We start from the raw sequence: 18,602 nt of genomic DNA, 5'->3' as shown, positions 1-18,602 counted from the left end.
CGGGCCCAAGGACAAGGCGGTTAGACCCACTAGAGACACGCAGCACCCTGGCACGGAAGGGTTAATGCTTGCCCGGCCAGTGAGGACTCTGAAGGGAGCTCCAGCCTGTGGTCAGGAGCTGGGTTTCCAATCCAGTTCTGGCCTGGGCTACAGAGTAAAGTTGAGCAAATCCTACCGTTTTCTGGTTTTTTAATTTCTTCATCTGTATAGTGGACATGATGGTCCTGAAGTGGGCGAGTGACTGTGAGTCTGTCGATAAGAAAACTTGCACACCACGGTGCTCTGTCCCCTGTAAAGGGCTGAGTTTCCGGGATCTGTACATAGCTGGGATTCATGTGAACAGCCTTCAGAGCTGGAAGAGAGCAGCACAGCCTGCAGAAGGCCGGAGAGGCTTCAAGATGAAAGTGAACTTCATCCAGCCCCTGGGTCTGAGGAGAGTTTGTGGGGGGTTTGGAGGAGGGAGGGGAGGGCAGTACTCCTAGAGATGCACACTCAAGCAGCAAATGGATAAAGACTTCCTGGGTTGGAGAGTGGAATGGTGGGCAGGGTAACACTACAGAGCCAAGACCTTCGATGACATGCCAATTGATGGGTATGCATGTGGCCTTGAAGTCATTGGTATTTCCTGAGCATTTGGAATCCTGGAACATTTACAGTGGATAGAGGCTGAGAAATCTGATCCAGCCATCTCCCTCCTGTCCCCATTTTACTGATGGAGAAACTGAGGCTCAGAAAGGCCATGTAATTTACCAAGTCAACTATCCAGTAAGTGAAAGATTGACAAGTCCAAGAGCCAAGGAGGAAGACGCATAAGAGGAGAGAATGGGTAAGGTCTTCAAATGTTGCAGAAGATCCTTAAAGGTGGTGAATTCCCTGTCACAAGAGAGACAGACCCCTTAACAAACAAGAGGTCCCAGAGAAGGTAGGAATTATGAACTGGGGCTCTGGGATCATGCTGCCTGGTGAATCCTGGCTCAGTTACTAATGAGCTATATGAAATGTGGGCAAATCTGTAAAATGAAGATGACAAAGTTGTTGGGAGGATGAAGATGTTTCTGAGATACACAGCATTTATCAGAGTGTCTGGTGCAAGACAATGCTCATCTGGATGTTAACTTCTATAGTTGATGGTGGTGAGATTCTGGCAAGGGGCATGACTGCAAGAGAGACGACACCCCAAGCCCAGCCCTCAGGAGGCTGAGGCATCAGCAGCAAAAGCAGCTCTAGAGCTAGGATGGCCCCATGTGGAATTAACACACAAGGCAAAGTACATCCTAACAAAATCGTCTGCTTCAGGCTTCTTTCTTCATCTGTTCGTGTTCTCTGTGAATATGAATTCTCTCCCACTAGCAGCCATTCTGTGCTGGAATACTTTATTTTAGTATGAATTACTAACCATAGGGAATTTGCTTTCTTAGTTCTCTATTTCTCTATTGCTTACAAAGTATCACATCAACTGGAGATATAATTGACCTCCTTAGAACTCAAACTTAGAGGGTGCCTGGGTGGCTCAGTCGTTAAGCGTCTGCCTTCGGCTCAGGTCATGATCCCAGGGTTCTGGGATCGAGTCCCACATCGGGCTCCCTGCTCGGCAGGAAGCCAGCTTCTCGCTCTCCCACTCCCCCTGCTTGTGTTCCTGCTCTCGCTATCTCTCTCTCTGTCAAATAAATAAATAAAATCTTTAAAAAAAAAAAAAAAAGAACTCAAACTTAGAATATATTTCTACACTGCTCAGAAAGAGCCATATCAACTACAATTGTCTGATAGGTCTGTGGTTCTATTTGACTGTTAAAACCAGAGGTTGTGAACTGGTGGCCATCGGCTCAATTTGGCCTACAGGTATGTTTTGTTTGACTTGTCTGGTGACAAGCACAAAATTAAATTTGTTAGCAATATTGGACAATTAAGTGATTTTACATTAAAGTCTAGATTTCTGGATTCTTTTTAAATTTTTGGAAAACCTGGCAACATGGGGCCTGCATTCCCTGTGCCAACAGTTGATTGGCATTGAAAAGGAGCTGTTGCCTTCAGTTAAGGCTGTGCTCTCCACTTTGCCACAGTCCCACTACTCCCTATTGTTCCTCAACCCCAAGGCTATGAATCATTTGCCATTACACACACTTTGTCTTTCTTATAAAAAAGAGAAAAGTGGGGAGTGACTGGGTGGCTCAATCGGTTAAGCATCCAACTCTTGATTTCGGCTCAGGTCATGATCACAGGGTTGTGAGATGGAGCCTCACATCAGGGTATATGCTGGGCATGGAGTCTACTTAAGATTCTCTCTCTCCTTCTCCCACTGCCCCTCCCCACCCCTCCCCCTCTTAAAAAAAAGAAGAAGAAAGGCAGAGAGAAAAGTGGAATAGATTGAGTGCTCATGTCTTTGTTTAAAATGGGTAAAAAATAAAAAGATGTCTAGATATAGTCAGGTTTCAAGAAAGATGTGGAAGAACATTCTGCATGCTTAATATATAAAGTATATCTACCTTGAAAAAAAAGAAAAGAAAACTGAGATGCTATTGTGAAATAAGCCTTGTCCGCCTCAGTTATGTACCAGCCAGAAGGATGAAGGCATGGCTGCATTTTGCCTGGTGGGCTTTAACTGGGGTCCCATTTATAATTCAAGGTACATACAGATGATCTCAGACTTAGGATGGTTTGACTTATGACTTCGACTCTACAATGGTATGAAAGCAATATGTAGTCAGTACAATAGAAACTGTACTTCAGATTTTGAAACTGATTGTTTTGTGGGCTAGGTGTATGCAGGATGATCCTCTCTCTTGAGTGGGGCAGCGGCGACTAGCTGCAGCCCCCGTCAGCCACCCAATCATGAGGGTAAACAACCCATACACTTACAATAATTTGTACCCATGCAACTGTTCTGTTTTTCACTTTCAGTAAGTATTCACTAAGTTACATGCAATATTCAATGCTTTATCATAAAATAGGCTTTGTGTTAGGAGATTTTGCCCAACTGTAGGCTAATGTAAGTGTTCTGAGCACATTTAAGGAAGGTGAGGCTAAGCTACAACGTTCTGTAGGTTAGATGCATTAAATGCATTTTCGACTTAGGATATTTTCAACGGACCGTGGGTTTATTAGGACTTAACCCCATTGTAAGTAGAGGAAGATCTGTAGGCTTAAGGCAGCAGGTTCCTTTACTACTCTGGCAGGGGGATCCTGTGTGCACATTCCATATTTTGCTGCTTCTGTGTACATATCGGATAATATCCAGTTCATTGGAACCTAAAGATGAAAGACCCCAAAGCACATTTCTTCTGTACAAATGCCTGGAAACAAATGCATGTGAATATTGTTAATTTTGTACCTGCTTCACCTGGGAAACCAGGCCATGTAGGGCTGTAGTAGGGCTCTCATTCTGGAGTTGGGCCCAGAGGTGGGAACTGTGAGCTCAGCCTGATGGAAGACAGGGAGGGTGCAGGGTATCCAAATGGTCCCAGGGGCAGGTGTGGGAGGGATGGGGGCAGGACGCCAAGCCAGGCATTTCGCCTCCTGCCAGACTGTTTTGAGGGTTTCAGCAATTTCCTTCCATTCAATATGAAGTGGTAGAAATAGCCAAGAGGAAGCCTCATGTCATACCCAAGCAGGTCTTAAATTGTTTACCACAGCTTCAATACAATCTGAGAGATTAGGACATGTGGAGACGTGGGGATCTTATGTTCTGGCTCTTCCAGGACTCAGATAAATTAATGTGCTGTTCCATTTTCCCATAATCCACCCAAGTGTCCCAGAAAACACAGTCTCTAAAAACATTCTCCAGACTGTCTCCAGCAGCTGGAAGGGATACAAAAATCAGTGAAAAGCATCCCAAACTTTGGTTTGGGAAGAAGTTACCAACCTCATAGCACACGTCTTCCCAAACCTGCTTCTTCGGGACGCAGAGATAATACCTCCCTTGGGGACTTGTGGTGACAGAGTTCCCACAGGCACCCAAAGCTTTCATCCTCATCTGGTTCCATGGGCAGAAAAAGGGGAATAAACTTAGATAGCTGACTAGAAAAGAGTTTACTAGAATAACCAAAGAGGGCTACTTTTTGGGTGACCCAGAGAAAACAATGACCGTTTAAGCCCCCACCTGCTTTCCAGCGAGGAGCCTGGTTCCGATGACCACCTTGATGTGTTCAGATGTGCAAAAGGGGAACTGAGGGCTGCATAAAAGAAAAAGATGAATTTGAAAATCTGACGATCCTGAAGGGAAGAGGACGAGAAGGGGGAGTGTGTCAGATGCTCTTCAGTGCCACTCTCAGTGTCTGGTGCTTGAAACCTCTGCCTTTGTCATTCGTATGTGTTATTGGCAAAGGCTTCCAACTGCCCCCCTGCTTCCCTTTCCCTGAGCACTTTCTCTGGCCGCCGGAGGCTGCTCTGCCCACAGGGACCTGGGGGACTGCCGCTGACCCAGCAGCTCTTAACCAACGACTGGCAGTCCGCTCCCTCTCCCACTTGGTAGGAATGTGTAGAGGCACCCAGAGTCCCTTGTCCCCCGTGCGCCATGCTCACGTGGAACACCTCTGGCTTCCTGCCCCAGGGCTCCCTGTGGATGCGGCCACACTGCGTGATCCACTCAGCACAAGCAACCTGGAAGTGATGTGCAAATAACTCCCTGGGAAGCCAACTTTTCGCCAGTGGAAGCCACCAGATACGTGTTTCTCCCCACTTCTCCCAGATGCGCTGTCCCAAGAAAGCCAAGTACAAAGCATCTCAGAAGACGGTCTCACGAGACCGACGCCTGTCATCTAATGCATCGTATGGGCTCCTCCTCCTTCCCCGCCTCACTCCCCTTTCCTTCACCTCTGCTTCCTGGGACTGTACTCCCTAATGCCAGAGCTACACCAATAACTGCTGCCTGAGAACCTAGGGTAAGGTGGGGCAGAGCCTACCTCTCACTCTCTCACCCTCGTGTGTCATAACAGAATCTAGGTGGTTGTCACATCCCTAGGTGCAGTTAGCATGATGCCATCGACGGAGGGGACTAGCATCATGACCTGTGGCATATCAGGAAGACAGAGTCCCCGTGGGCTATATTGTAACAGAGAACAGGAGAGTTAACACCGTCCTGGGGCAAAAAAGTAAACATGTCGTACTCTCCTTGCCATATGGAAGCACGTTGCTTTCAGTTCTCCCCACTGACAGGGATTGTGCTACACTTGCCAGATCACAGTGTGCCCCAAGTGCCAAAGGCCGTGTTGATATTTTCCAGTAAAGACACTGCATCTGGCATGGCAGCTTCAAGTGAGGCTACCATCTGGTCAAGTTTGCGGCAATCCACTATTACCCATCACAATCTATTTGGCTTTTGAAAGAGCCATGGAAGTGAATTAGTGGAAATATAATGGGACTCACCTCCCCAGTACCACTGAAATCTTAATAGTGGCTCTAATCTCTGCCCTGCTTCCTGGGAGGTGGTATTTTACTCTTGGAGATGGAGAAAGGGAGGTAGTTTTAAGGACTTCCACTCTACCTTTCCCACCAGGCTCCGTAAGTGTGACAGCAGCTACCTTATGAGGGCAGAGAGGAACTCAAGTAATTTCATGGAGATTTCTTGGTCCCTCCATATTCCATACTGATGGCAAATGAAACAATCAAGGCAACAAACAGATCAGATTCTTTTTTTTTTAAGATTTATTTATTTATTTGAGAGAGCGCACGTCTGTATACAAGCGGGGGGAGGGGCAGAGGGAGAGACAGAGAGAATGTCAAGCAGACTCCCCACTAAGCGCCAAGCTCCACACAGGTCTCAATCTCACGACCGTGAGATCATGACCTGAGCCAAAACCAAGAGTTGGACGCTTAACCGACTAAGCCAGCCAGGCACCCCCAGGTCAGATTCTTAAAGGATAAAGGTCCAGGTCACCTCACTAAGTGAAGTAGTAGTTCTACCCAAACATATGGGGGACCACGCGTACATGTGACCCCAGCTCCACCTTTTAAACAGCTTTTACTAGTGTACTTAGTGCCAAAATAACCCAGATAGCTGGCCTTGCACAGACCATCCAAAGTGTGGGCCAAAAGTAAGAGAAATCTAGACTGGGCAATGGAGAAGGGAAGTGGCACTGGCTACAGCTAGGAGGTTGTAGCATGTTTCACTAACTCTCCTGCCTACAATCTTCCAGAAGATCTCAGTCGGCTATGAACTTGAAAGGGAACTCTCTGACTGGCTGGACTTGCACTTGAAGAGAACATCTTGTTCTCACAACATCGGGGGCCCTATATCCTAGCATGGGAGCCAGATCTATCGGGAGGGCACGTGCAAACCTAAGAGGTACAGGGGTGGACCGGATTAGACATCCCTAGCGCACCACTTCAAATCCTCCCATGTCACTGGCCTCCAGGTGGCCGTGGATTCCAGCCACAGCCTTCGCTGCAGCCATCACCTCTGTAGGGATTCCAGCCAACTGTGCGCACAGCCTGGCAGCCTTACACCCAGACTGGGTACCACCCTCCTCCTGCTTTGGGACTTCTTCAATCCTGAAGCCTGAGATGCCACAGGATTCACTTAGTGCCGAAGCACAAGCAACTTGGAAATCCAAAGGAAATACTATGTGGCAGACTTTTGAACAATGGGGGATAGAAGCCAGTGAATTGATATTTCTCCCTCCTTCTTTCAGATGAACCACCCTACAGATCAGCTTCTTAAAAGAAAATCCCACAAGAGGAAGAAATCATTTCCACTTGATGCCTCTTCTGTATCTTTCTTGTTCCTTGATTCATTCCCACTGCCCTCATTCTAGGGATTGTACTCTGTAACAAAGTAGCCTAGAAGTCTTTGCCTTGAGCTCTGCTTTCTGAAACCCAGGTTAAGACAGAGAGCAAGAGCTTATAAGCAGCATCAACACAGAGGCCAGAAAGTCTGTAAATGATGCAGCCAGTGAAACATTTGTAGCAGGCATGGCCCCAGACCATTGGAGAAACTATAAAGCTAAGGTACAGTTTGGAGCTGTGTGCGTTCCAGCAATGGAAACTCCTCCTGCCAGTCCCCTTCCTGAAGCCACAACAACAGAAGACTTCAATCAAGTTTACCAAATACATAAATGCCTTGTGAAAACGGGGTTTTATGGACATCAACTGGGAGATGAATTCCACATCTTGGCCAAGAGAACAGAACAAAGGCTGCACACATAGGATGCGCTAATGAGCTATTACTGGAACTTAGTAGGAACAAGAGTTCAGCATCAGAGGTAAGCATAAGAACTTCAGCTTTCTGAGAATTTGCTTAGATATTGAGGATGACTCTGGGCTTCCGAAAGGCAGGCAAATGGTGGAGGCAAAGGTCATTTTCAAGGGGCAGAAGGACTCCATCCAACAACATCTGACATATGAGTAGCAGAGAGTATCCAAAATCAGACTGTATAGGTTTAAATTTGTGGATTGTCTCTTACTGACTGTGTGACCTTAGGAAAGTCACTTAACATCTCTGCCTCAAGTGTCATGAATTGAAAAATAGTTATAGTGGGGCGCCTGGGTGGCTCAGTCAGTTAAGCGTCTGCCTTTGGCTCAGATCATGATCTCAGGGTCCTGGAACAGAGTTCTGCGTCAGGCTCCCCGTTCAGCAGGGAGTCTGCTTCTCCCTCTCCCTCTGCCCCTCCCCCCACTTGTGCTCTATTTCTCTCTTAAATAAATAAATAAAATCTTTAAAAAAGAAAAAGAAAAATAGTTATAGTAATATAGAGTGGGCACATGGCAGTCACTAAGCAATTTTCTATTTTATTATTATTTAGTGCCTTTGTCTTTTTAATATAAATAAAAGCCCATACTTATAGTCATAGGATATCAGATCTAGAAGGGGCACCTGGGTGGCTCAGTCAGTTAAGTACCTTCAGCTCAGGTCATGATCCCAAGGTCCTGGGATTGAGCCCCACGTCAGGCTCTCTGCTCAGCAGGAGCCTGCTTCTCCCTCTCCCTGCTGCTCCCCTTGCTTGTATTCTCTCTGTGTCAGATAAATAAATTAAAAAAAAAAAAAAAAAAAAGAATATCTGTTCTAGAAGAGTTCTCAGAGATTGTCAAGCCAGTCTCCACTCCTGCCCAGAGAGAGGAAGGGGCTTGCCCAGGGCCACAATTAATCCAGGGCAAAGCCAGAGCCAAGTGCTCTAATGTCTGTCCAGTGATCCTCTCTCTGCCTTGTGGGGCTCCTGCCCCACATTTCATTCTCATGAGATGCTGCTTTGCTAAGTGCCACCCTAGAGCATTTCACTCTGCCGCTCAGTATTAGTCAGCCTTGGTCCAGACCAGAGTTTTTTTAACCTGTGGCCCACATGCATCAGAATTATTCTGTGGGAGAATGTTAAAAATGCAGATTCTGAGTCTCTACCTAACACCTTCCAAATCAGAGTGTCTGCAGGCAGATCCTGGAAACTGGAATTTTAAGAATCTCCTCTGACCTACCTTTTGCACACTGAAGTTTCATTGCCATTGGCCTAAAAGTTTCAACATCTCTATTTTTCACAGCACCTGGTTCCTGAACTTTACCTTGGCACTGTGTGCATTAGGACATTTTCCAGTTGAAATATAACCCCATACAATAATACATTTGCAATTACTAGCTCTGATAGACTGCCAAGACCTCTCTTGGATGGACTTCCCCACTCACCACACCCTTGAAAGAGCAAGAGATCATATGTTCTGTTGAGTTAAGGCCCCCCTTGCTTCTGAGAGTGGCCAGTAGAACAGCTAATGAAACACACAGCCATTCTCTCTCCCCCTTCCGAGCTACTCTGCCTCCTACCCCAGCTCTGCTGGGCTTGACTGCAAAGCAGGAGTAGTGTTGGATCAACAGCGGGTTGCTACTTCCTCCTTCCTCAATCCTATAGGTTCAGGGTCTGGTCAGAGGCACCCCTAGGAGGTGTTTGGAAATGGATAGGTAGGGAAGTTCCTTTGTCACAATGAATGGGGATGCTCCTGGCATCTGGTGGCAGGGGCCAGGGCTGCTAAATTCTGCAATGGGAGAGGCGGTCTATACAACAAAGAACTATCCAAGCACAGGGCCAATTGTGTCCCACTAAGAAATGCTGGCAGATTGTGGCTTTCTAACTTTTCTGAACAAGACCGTCGGTCTCACAATCTCATAAACACACACTATTTTTTTTAAAGATTTTTTTATTAATTTATTTCAGACAGAGAGAGAGAGAAAAAACACAAGCTGGGGGGGGGGGGAGGGCCAAAGGGAGAGGGAAGAGCAGACCCCCTGATGAACAGGGACCTCCGCCGTGGGGTTTGATCCCAGGACCCTGGGATCATGACCTGAGTCGAAGGCAGACACTTAACTGACTGAGCCACCCAGACGCTCCCATTTCAAAATTCTTAATCAGCACCAGTGAGTGGAAATGTGAAACATGTTGGGAATCTCTCTGTAAGCATTAGTCATCTGCTCTCACCCTCTCTCTCTACTTGACTTACAAATCTCAGGGCTAAAGTGAAAGCCCCAGTGATTTCTGATGAGCTAAACTAGTCTTGCTCTGTCTCCCAAAACCAGATGCCCAAAGAGAGACAAACAATTGTCCATTGCCGAGGCCTGTGGTTTTCACAGGGCCCTGCTCTGAGGTTGGCGGCCCATGTGTTTTGCATTTCCCCACGGGGTGGGAGAACAGATGGATCCTAGCCATTCAAAGGTTTTACATCACAGTGGACAAAGGAACCAGCCACAGTGGGAGTGGAGTGGGGCTGAGGGCTCTTAGATTCAAGCTGAGGGGGCTTAAGGGAATATTTCTCACCTTCCTAAACCACAGTCTGGCACCTCCATCAGATGGGCAGCCTGGTTCCCCGAATCAATTCCACACTTCCCTGCCACAGTGTGCAAGCAGACCAGGTTCTAACATGCGGGAAGAAGCACAAGAATAGACACCAACCATAGGCCAAGGGCAGGGCCAGGCTCAAGGAGTGGGGCCTGTGACACTGGTTGGCGGAGCCACCAACCACCCTTTAACTACCCCCTGACCACTAACACCCGTCACAAACCAAATAATCAGATCCTTCCCTCCCACTGCATCCTCTGATATTCTTACCACACTCTTAACTATCATCATATCAACATACTACTTTAAAATGGTTGAACAGACACCATTTTCAGAAAAAGTGGCCTCCCCCTGCCTCTCCGTGGACAGTCCCTTCTTATCTTGGTTTAAGCTGTCCCTGCTTCCTGGATTTAGCGACTCGGTGTTCTCGTATGTAGAGTCATTGGGTAAAGCACCACACACTCTCCCTGCAGGGCCCTGGTGCCGCCCAGGTCTGGACGCCCCCTACCCCACTCCCCTGCTCCCTGCACCGCTCCAGGCCCTGGGGGCGGGGGGCCCAACCCTTCCAGGGCTCCCATTCCGAAGCACAGGCGAGATTCCAGGTTTTGCAACCAAAAAGCAAACAAAATAAAACTGGCTGGCACTGGCCTGAGCGGGTCTGTGTTCTTACAATCTAAACAAGATTATGACGACTCACCAAGGTAGGGGCCTTCATGGCTCCTCACTGCTTCTCTCACATGATCCTCACGGGAGCCCTGGAGGTGGCAGGGCCCCTCTCCCCCCGCCACACCCCGGCTCTCCGGGTGACCCCTGGCAAGACAGCTGAGAGATTCTCACCTTCGCAAGAGGGGTTGCAGGAGCATCACGGGACTTCCGAGAGTGATGGGAGCTTCTCATAACCACGTGCATCCAAGGAAATCCCAACACGCCTTGTTCACCACCTCAGCATGGCGCTTCACATATAACATGTGCCAAGAGGGACTCTGGCTGATGTGCGTACCTCGCTGTTTGCTTGGGGTGGGCCCATGGGACCCCCGATTCCAAGAGCTGCCTGTGGTCTGCAGGTCAAGAGGAGGGGTTGGCATCTTCAGCCCAAGGAGGCGGCAGCACGCTAGAGGTAACCCGCACCTGGGAGTCCAGGCCCTGAACCCAGAGACAGGGGAGACCTCCCTAAGAGGCCCTCATCTGTGACCGTTTTGTGAAGGAGCAAGTAGCCTCTCCACCGCAGAAATTCCTGGAAGTACTCAGGTATTACGCCCGGAGAAAATAGCTGACGGGTATGCGGATCACGTGAGCCTTGGAGAAAAAGGTTCGACAGTGCTGTGTGGGCTCTTTTTAGAAAAGCTCAGCAGTGTAAAACATCTCAGAAAAGACTCTCATCGAAAACAAATAAAATAAGAAGCAACTTTTTAATTGTTTTCATTTAAAAGGGCAAGCTTGTAATGACTTAGAAAATGATGAGGAGTGCCCTTTGCCCAAAGTTTTACATACATGTGTTACAAGGGATTTTCTTAAAGCCAAATTTCCTTTTTTTAATGTTTGTGAACCTCATGAAATGGAACACCTACCTTCTTCAAAAGATACTTTGAAGCCATAAAAATGTTCATACACTTTGACTCAATAATCCCCTTCTGGGAAGCTAGCCTAAGAAAATACCCTGAAATATGGAAAAAGCCATATGCAGAAAAATATTCATCAAAGAGTTGCTTAGTGAAAAACTGGAAGCAGCCCAAATATTCAAAAAAGGAAAGAAAGGATGGTAAAGTAAATTATGGTATAAGCCTTGAAGAAATGTTCTATAACCATTAAAAATGATTGGTATGGAGTTTATGAAGGATCACAGAAAACACTTATGATGAAAGTATTGGGTGCGGAAAGTCTGGAACAATATTTGCACACACGTGACCTGTAAAAACAGGAAAGGAACATAAAAATATAGTTGTTACTATGTCAAAGTGGTAGGCATATAGATTTTCCTTGTTTTCGAATATGTCTAACATTATTGTATCTCTACTTTTTACAAAAGTTCAATCCCTAAAAAAAAACATGTGGGGGGTTGGGGGGACAGTAGATGCTGTTCATGCTTTAAGTAGGAAGAAACATTAGTAGAGGTCAGGGGTAATTAAGATGGGAAACTACCCATCTTAGTGCCCAAATTATTGCTTTTAGAATGCTTTCATGTTTTAGGAAATAAATATGTAATACACGCGAAAGGCAGTTTTGTTCAAGGCTCAAACCACGCAAATTATATTACTGCAGGAAGCATTCAGGGTTTACAGAGTCTCTTATTTCTGTGTTTTGGGTTGCTCTGGATCCACTTATAAGGCTTCTTGTCAAGGAGCCTGGAACTGATGCTTCATATCTCTCTACATTTTTATATCATCTGTAGCACTCAATATGCCACGGATATGAATGTTAGACTGAGAAAACAAATCTCATTTTCTCCCTCCACCATCCAGGACACTTATAATAATGGAAGAATTGAAAGGAATTCAAGGTCATTCATGTATAAATCTCCTTGGCAGGAGTCCATGTCACAGCGATGTGGGTGGGGAGTTGGACATTCAGCATCTTGGGAGTGCTATGAAGTGTGAATCTGGAGTCAAAGTCCTACCTGGGAACAAGACAAGGCCTGTGTGCAAAGGTGAAAATAAAGCACAAATCCAAATCCAAATCCCTAGGAAAATACAAACTAGAAATGTAAATCAAAGAGACATGGTTCTTAACGCAATTAAAAAGAAAAAAGGAAACATAATGACACCTGTTCCAGTTATGTAATGTTGCACAACAAACTATCCTAAAATTTAGCAGCTTGAAACAAACACCATTTTATCGTATTTCATGATTTTATGGGTCTAGAATTTAGGCAGGGCTCATCTGAGAAACGCTTTTGCCCTTCATGGCCTCTGAGGGCACTCACTAGTACTTGGCTGGAAAATGAATCTAGAGGATCCAAGGGTCCCCTCATGTGCCTGATGCCTGGGGTGGCTGGCAGAATGGGCTCGGCTGCAGGTATTGGCCACAGCTTCTACACTGAGCCCCTCTAGAATGGCAGTCTCTTCAGCAAGGTTGGAGCTCTTATGTGGTAGGTGGCATCTCCCAGAGCAAGCATGCAAAGATACCTAGCCAAAAGCTGCAAGACTTCTTGCAACTTAGCTCAGAAGCTCCAGAACACCACTTCTGTCACAAACTGTTTGTCAACACATCACTAAGGCTAGCCCAGGTCAAAGGCAGGGAATTAGACCTCATCTCTCAACAGGAGAGATAGCAAAGAATCTGTATTCATCCCTGGTCTACCACAGCATCGGTCTACATGAATTAGATCAGGAGGGAAATTGCAGGGAGCAAGCAGGGCAGACAAAGGTATCGAGATGGAGTTCATGCATAATATATTCATGGTGATGGTGTAGATGGGTACCACATTTTGAGAAGGCACCTCGTCAATATGTACAGAATGTATAAAATCGGAGGAAGGCTATGAGGATTCACCAAGAACTCACTTGCCCTAAAGCTGGGCTTTCTTAATGCTAGCTGCCACTGGCCTCACCTGGGGGCTTTCAAAACCACTCCTGCTTGATCCCACTCCCAGTAATTCTGAAGTGCGTGGTCTCAGGCATGGCCAGAGGCAAAGGGATTCCCAGAAGCTCCCCCAAGTGACTCCAATGTGCAGCCAAGACTGTGAATCCCTGCTATGGGCGCTTGTGATACTCCTCATAAAAATCAAGTGAATGAATAAACTCAGCTTTTTCCTTATTGCACTTTAGGGCTAAATGCCACCGGATGGGGTCTTACGGTCCAAAGATTTGGGAGCTTAAAGAAAAATTTAACTCCTCGGACACTAAGGTCAACTCTGGAATGTTGTCACATGTTCAGAGCTTGGAGATTTTGCCAAGACGGGTTTAAGTTTGCTTTTTTTTTTTTAAAAAATAACATGGTGAACAGCTCTGTGTTGATTCCCCCTTTCCCTTATTATTTTGCAATGGCACGTGTTCAAAGACTTGAAAAATTCAATGTACCATGTCCCTGATATAGATGTCTAAGAATAAGTTAGAATACATTTCAAATATATTTAGAAAAAAATACCATTTTGTACTACAAGGATTGAGGGTCTATAGAAAGACGCCTTTCAGAATAAATGTCAGGCATTCTTTTAGGATGAGTAAGTCCCTACAGAGGTCCCATGGCAACCAGTCAGTTCATCCTCCAACGACTCATGACTGCTCATTGATTCTGTGCAAGGCCTTCTGGAATGGGGTTGGGGCTGTAACACACGCATGGATGACATGGAAACTCTTGGTCCAGTCCTGGGAAATTGATGCTTTCTTTCCTTTCGCAAACCAGAGAGACCCAGCAGTGTTTGCTCAGACTTTTCTTTTTCACTCTCCGAATCTTCATGCCCCCTGGGATCTGATGAGCAAGGGCTACAATGGAAGAAGTATGACAAATAGTGCAGTGGTTCTCAAAGTATGGTCCCTGTACCAGCAGCATCCGCATCACCGGGGAACTCGTCAGAAACACAAACTCTCCTGCCCACACAGCAGACCTACTAAATCAGTAATCGTCGGGTGGGGCCCAGCCATCAGTATTTTAACCAACCTTCCAGGAGATTCTGGCCCACTAGAGCTGGGAACCACTGATTAAGCACACAGACGGAACATGAGCAGACTTTGCTTCAAATGCCAGCTCTCCAGCTTACTTCTTGGGTAAGTCACTTCACCTCTCTCATCCTGTTTCCTTATCTGTAAACTCAGAATACTAGCACATCCCGCTGTAGGGTTATTTGAGGATTTAGGGAGTGGATGCAAGCAGACTATTGAGCACTGTTCTTTGCAGGGCCGGGATGAGGGTGAGGCGGATGAGGCACGTGCCGTGCTGTGGGTACCTCTGTAAATTCTGCCCCCATGGGGGGGTTCACTCACCTCACCCTAGTGCCAGCCCTGGTTCTTGATATTCCAAAAGTGCTCAGGGAGTGGCTGCTACTATTATATTTTTGAGGGATCTGAGGTTTCATCCATTTTCAGGACGTTGGTCAGGCAGAGTTCCAGAGTCAAAGTCTTTGAACAGTTTGGTGTAGAGGAAAGAGCACTGGCTTTGGAGTCCAAGGGTCTGAACTCTAGGAATATCAGCCAAGGAGCGGGGTGCAGAGCAGCAGCAGCAGAAGAGAAAGCCTCCTTTCACTGGGCAGGGCTCTTTCTTCCCCTCTCCTTTCTGAGAGAAGGCAGAGGCCATTCCTGAGTTTGGACTCCCAACCATGACCACTGGATTTTCTGTATCTGTAGATACTGACAACATCCAAGATCCATTCCTGATTGAAAGTCTCAGCAAATTAGGAATCGAAGGGGAATAGAAGGAGGCCTCTTCTATTTGTCCAAGGGTACCCACAGAAGAACCCACTGGTAACATCTTCCTTAACGCTCAAAACTGGCCCCTCCACCCAGGATCAGGAACAAGGTGAGCATGTCTCACTGCTCCTCTCCGAGGTTCTAGAGGTTCTAGTTAGTTCCTTAAAGCAAGAAAAAGAAATGAAAGGCATCCAGATTGGAAAATAAGAAGTAAAATTGCCATGATTATCTGTAGAGAGTCTGATGGGATCTTCTGTAAAGTTACTGGAACTAAGAAATGTGCTCAGCAAGGTTGATCTGCTGATACCAGATCAATACACAAAATCAACTGTATTTCTATACACTAGCAACAAAAAATTGGAATTTGAAATTAAAAAACGTCATTTAGAATAGCATAAAAAGTACAAAATGCATAGGTAGAAGTTTTTGTATATAGCATGAGGGAGGGGAACAACTTCATTCTTTTGCGTGTGGATATCCAGTTGTCCCAATACCATTTGTTGAAGACCCTGTTTTCCTCCCATTGAATGGCCTTGGCACCACCGCAGAAAATCAACTGATCATAAAAGTGAGGGTTTCTTTCTGGACTCTCAAATTCTGTTCCATTGCACAGATGTCTATCTTTATGATAGTACTACACCGCTTGATTGCTGTGGATTTGTAGTAAGTTTTGACATTGTGATGTTACTCTTTTTCAAGATTGTTTTGGCTGTTCTACATTTGGACAACTGATTTTTGACAAAGACATAAAGGTAGTTCAGTGGAGAAAGCATAGTCTTTCCCCAAAATAGAGTTCCGGAACAATTAGACATCCATATGCCCTTGGTTTTCACTCTCTTCTTCCTGTTACCCTTGCTTTTGGCTCAACCCCTGTTTTCTGAAATGCTTCTATTCTTCCAGAAGTCGTTTCCTTATGTCTTTTCAAAAACATAAATTTAATTAAATTTAATTCAATTTAAGTCTTCTCAGTCTGTGCTTTCTCTTTTTGCAGGCTGTGACTGATCTCTCCATTCAAAGATTATTTCGGAAATCTGGGAGCGTGAGCTGCTTAAAGAGAAAGACTGTGGGGAGTGGGGAGGGCAGCCTGTGAATCTGTCCTCTGTGCCTTCCCCAGACAAATGGCCCTCCTCGCCTGGCTGGCCCTGGGAAGGGCCTGGGCGACCACAGCTACAAAGACTCGGGCACCTGCAGGACCATCGGTCATGAGGCAACTGCTCTCACTTGGTTTCTGAAGGAGTCAAGGCCTCCTCAGCCACTTTGTCCATTAGCATAATGTGTGTCTACATGACATAAATCAAGAATCTAGTGCACATGAATGTCCAGCTAAGCTGTGCAAACAGGCCTTAGAAGGCCCAGATTTGGCCATCGGTGGGGCGGGAGGTACCAGGAGAGTTCTGTGTAGCACAGAGTTCTCACAGTGTGGCCCCCCCGTCCAGCAGCATCTGTCTCACCTGAGAAAGAAATCAAAGCATCACCTTGTTAGAAATCAAATTCTCAGGCCCCACCCCAAAGCTGTTGAGTCAGAAACTCTGGGGTGGGGCCCAGCAACCCGGGTTTTATCCAGCCCTTCAGGTGATTCTGATGCCCCTGGACAGTTAAAGCTCTTATCTGCTTGGCACTAAATTACCAAAATTTCATATCCTGCTTCTGCCATTTGCTGCCTGTTACTTAAAATCTCTGGGGCTCAGTGCCCCCATCTGTACAGTGAGGATGATAATATCATACCAGGTTCCTAGAGGCTCTCGTTCACGTTAATGGAACAATCTACCTAAATTACTTAGGGAGCACTTAATAATCGCTAGCTTATAAATTGAATTTCCCTTGCCTTCCCTGTTTCTGAAAATTCATTGTCACATGTAATCTTCATGTAACACTTCTTAAAATCTCTCAAAGAAATTCATATGATGGCCTTACTCATGTTTCTCAGAAGCAAAGCAAGTACTGTCATCACCTTCGTCATCCATGTGTAGAAACGGAAGCCCAGATGCTCAACTGTCTTTCCAAGGTCATAGTAATAAAGTCATGGGTCTGAGACGTAAGCCACTTCTGACTGGAACATCGGTGTCTTTTGTCACATCATGAGTTCTCAGAGTGCAGGCCCGAAATCTCAGGCAACACAGGTTTAAGTGTTTTAATCAGCTACCTTTATTTATCCCTTGTAGGGAGAAAGATGTAGTTAAGGTATGCAGTTAGTCATATATAAAGTTTTCTGCAGGGGGCGCCTGGGTGGCTCAGTCGGTTAAGCGTCTGCCTTCGGCTCAGGTCATGATCCCAGGGTCCTGGGATCGAGTCCCACGTCTGGCTCCCTGCTCAGCGAGGAGCCTGCTTCTCCCTCTCCCTCTGCTGTTCCCCCTGCTTGTGCTCTCTCCCTCTCTCTCTCTATCAAATAAAAAAATAAAATATTTAAAAAATAAAAATAAATAAAGTTCTTTGCAGGGCCCAACCTTACTCACTGCTCTCCAAGAGTCCTCACTCCTGAAAGGGGAGATGCTGTCCCATGAGGTGGAACAGGCCTACTCCACTCCACCTTCTGGCTCCAACATCTCCGAGCTGAGCGCGTGACCTTGAACAAGGCACCTTGCCTCTTAGAACTTCCTTTTCCTCTTCTGTAAAAGGGGGTGTTATTCCTCCCCTGCCCAGGTCCCAGAACAGCGCTGGGTCTCAAATGAAATGGTAGATGTGGAAGGACCTTGCAAACTGTAAAGTGCATGCACAAGTATGGAATTAGAAGCTGCAGAGGTGATAAAGGAAGAGTTTACTGAAGACAAATACTGCCGGCCCCCTCAGCACTCAACAGCCCTGTGGTTTGGCAAAGCCAAAGCCTGTGCAGCTGGTGGGAGGTAGGTGGGGCTTGGGGGAGAATTCTCAGGGTGTGTGGTCTGAACCTTGCTGGGGAGCAGCCTGCGGGGCAGAGGGAACTCAGAGATCCTGCCAGGCAGAGCCACGGGCATATGCCATCCCAGGTGGGAGCCATAGGCTCGAGGAACCCCTCTGCTGCCCTGCTTGCTGACTGGCCCAAGGTGCTCTGGGATCACCAGAAGTGAAACAAGCTCTCGTCCCAGCTGCCAGTTCACAAGAAGACCCTGGGCAAGACCCTCACTACTTTGGCCTTAGTTCTACAACACAAGTGGCTGGTTCTCAACCATCCCACCGCCCCTCTGATTATGCCTCCTACAACTAGGACATGCATCCGAAAGTTTTCTCTACCAATAGCCTTCCCTGAGTAAGGACGAATGTGTTTGCCCTCTTGCAATTCTGACAAACATACAACTGAGCTGTAGGAGACTGTCTCCGAGTGGCTGAGGGTTGGAGCTAGGGAATCAGTCTGCCTGGATTGGAATCCTGGTTGACTGTGTGTGTGGCTGCAGGCAACTTGGACCCGCAGGTTCTCCATCTGCAAAATAGAGATCATAAAGCTTTCCCACCTTACTGGGTTGGGGATTGGTGAAATGATGTGTGTCAAGGGCTTTGCCCCCAGCTCCTGGCAGAGGATACTCAGTGAGAAGCTGTTATT

The 18,602-nt window shown here is 46.6% G+C and overlaps 1 long non-coding RNA gene across 1 annotated transcript; it reads left to right on the top strand.

Moving 5' to 3' along the window:
• The first annotated feature begins 12,291 nt into the window (after positions 1–12,291).
• Positions 12,292–17,131, top strand: LOC115944854 (uncharacterized). Its single transcript, XR_004079349.2, has 4 exons — positions 12,292–12,390; positions 14,088–14,449; positions 15,026–15,197; positions 16,080–17,131. It is a non-coding gene; the product is annotated as an uncharacterized LOC115944854 (long non-coding RNA).
• The last annotated feature ends 1,471 nt before the right edge of the window (positions 17,132–18,602 follow it).

Source organism: Leptonychotes weddellii, chromosome 14 (genome assembly GCF_054177405.1).
Source record: "Leptonychotes weddellii isolate Sample4059 chromosome 14, ASM5417740v2, whole genome shotgun sequence".
NCBI lineage: Eukaryota > Metazoa > Chordata > Mammalia > Carnivora > Phocidae > Leptonychotes > Leptonychotes weddellii.
Note: the sequence above shows the minus strand (reverse complement) of the source record. Positions and strands in the feature narration are given on the sequence as shown.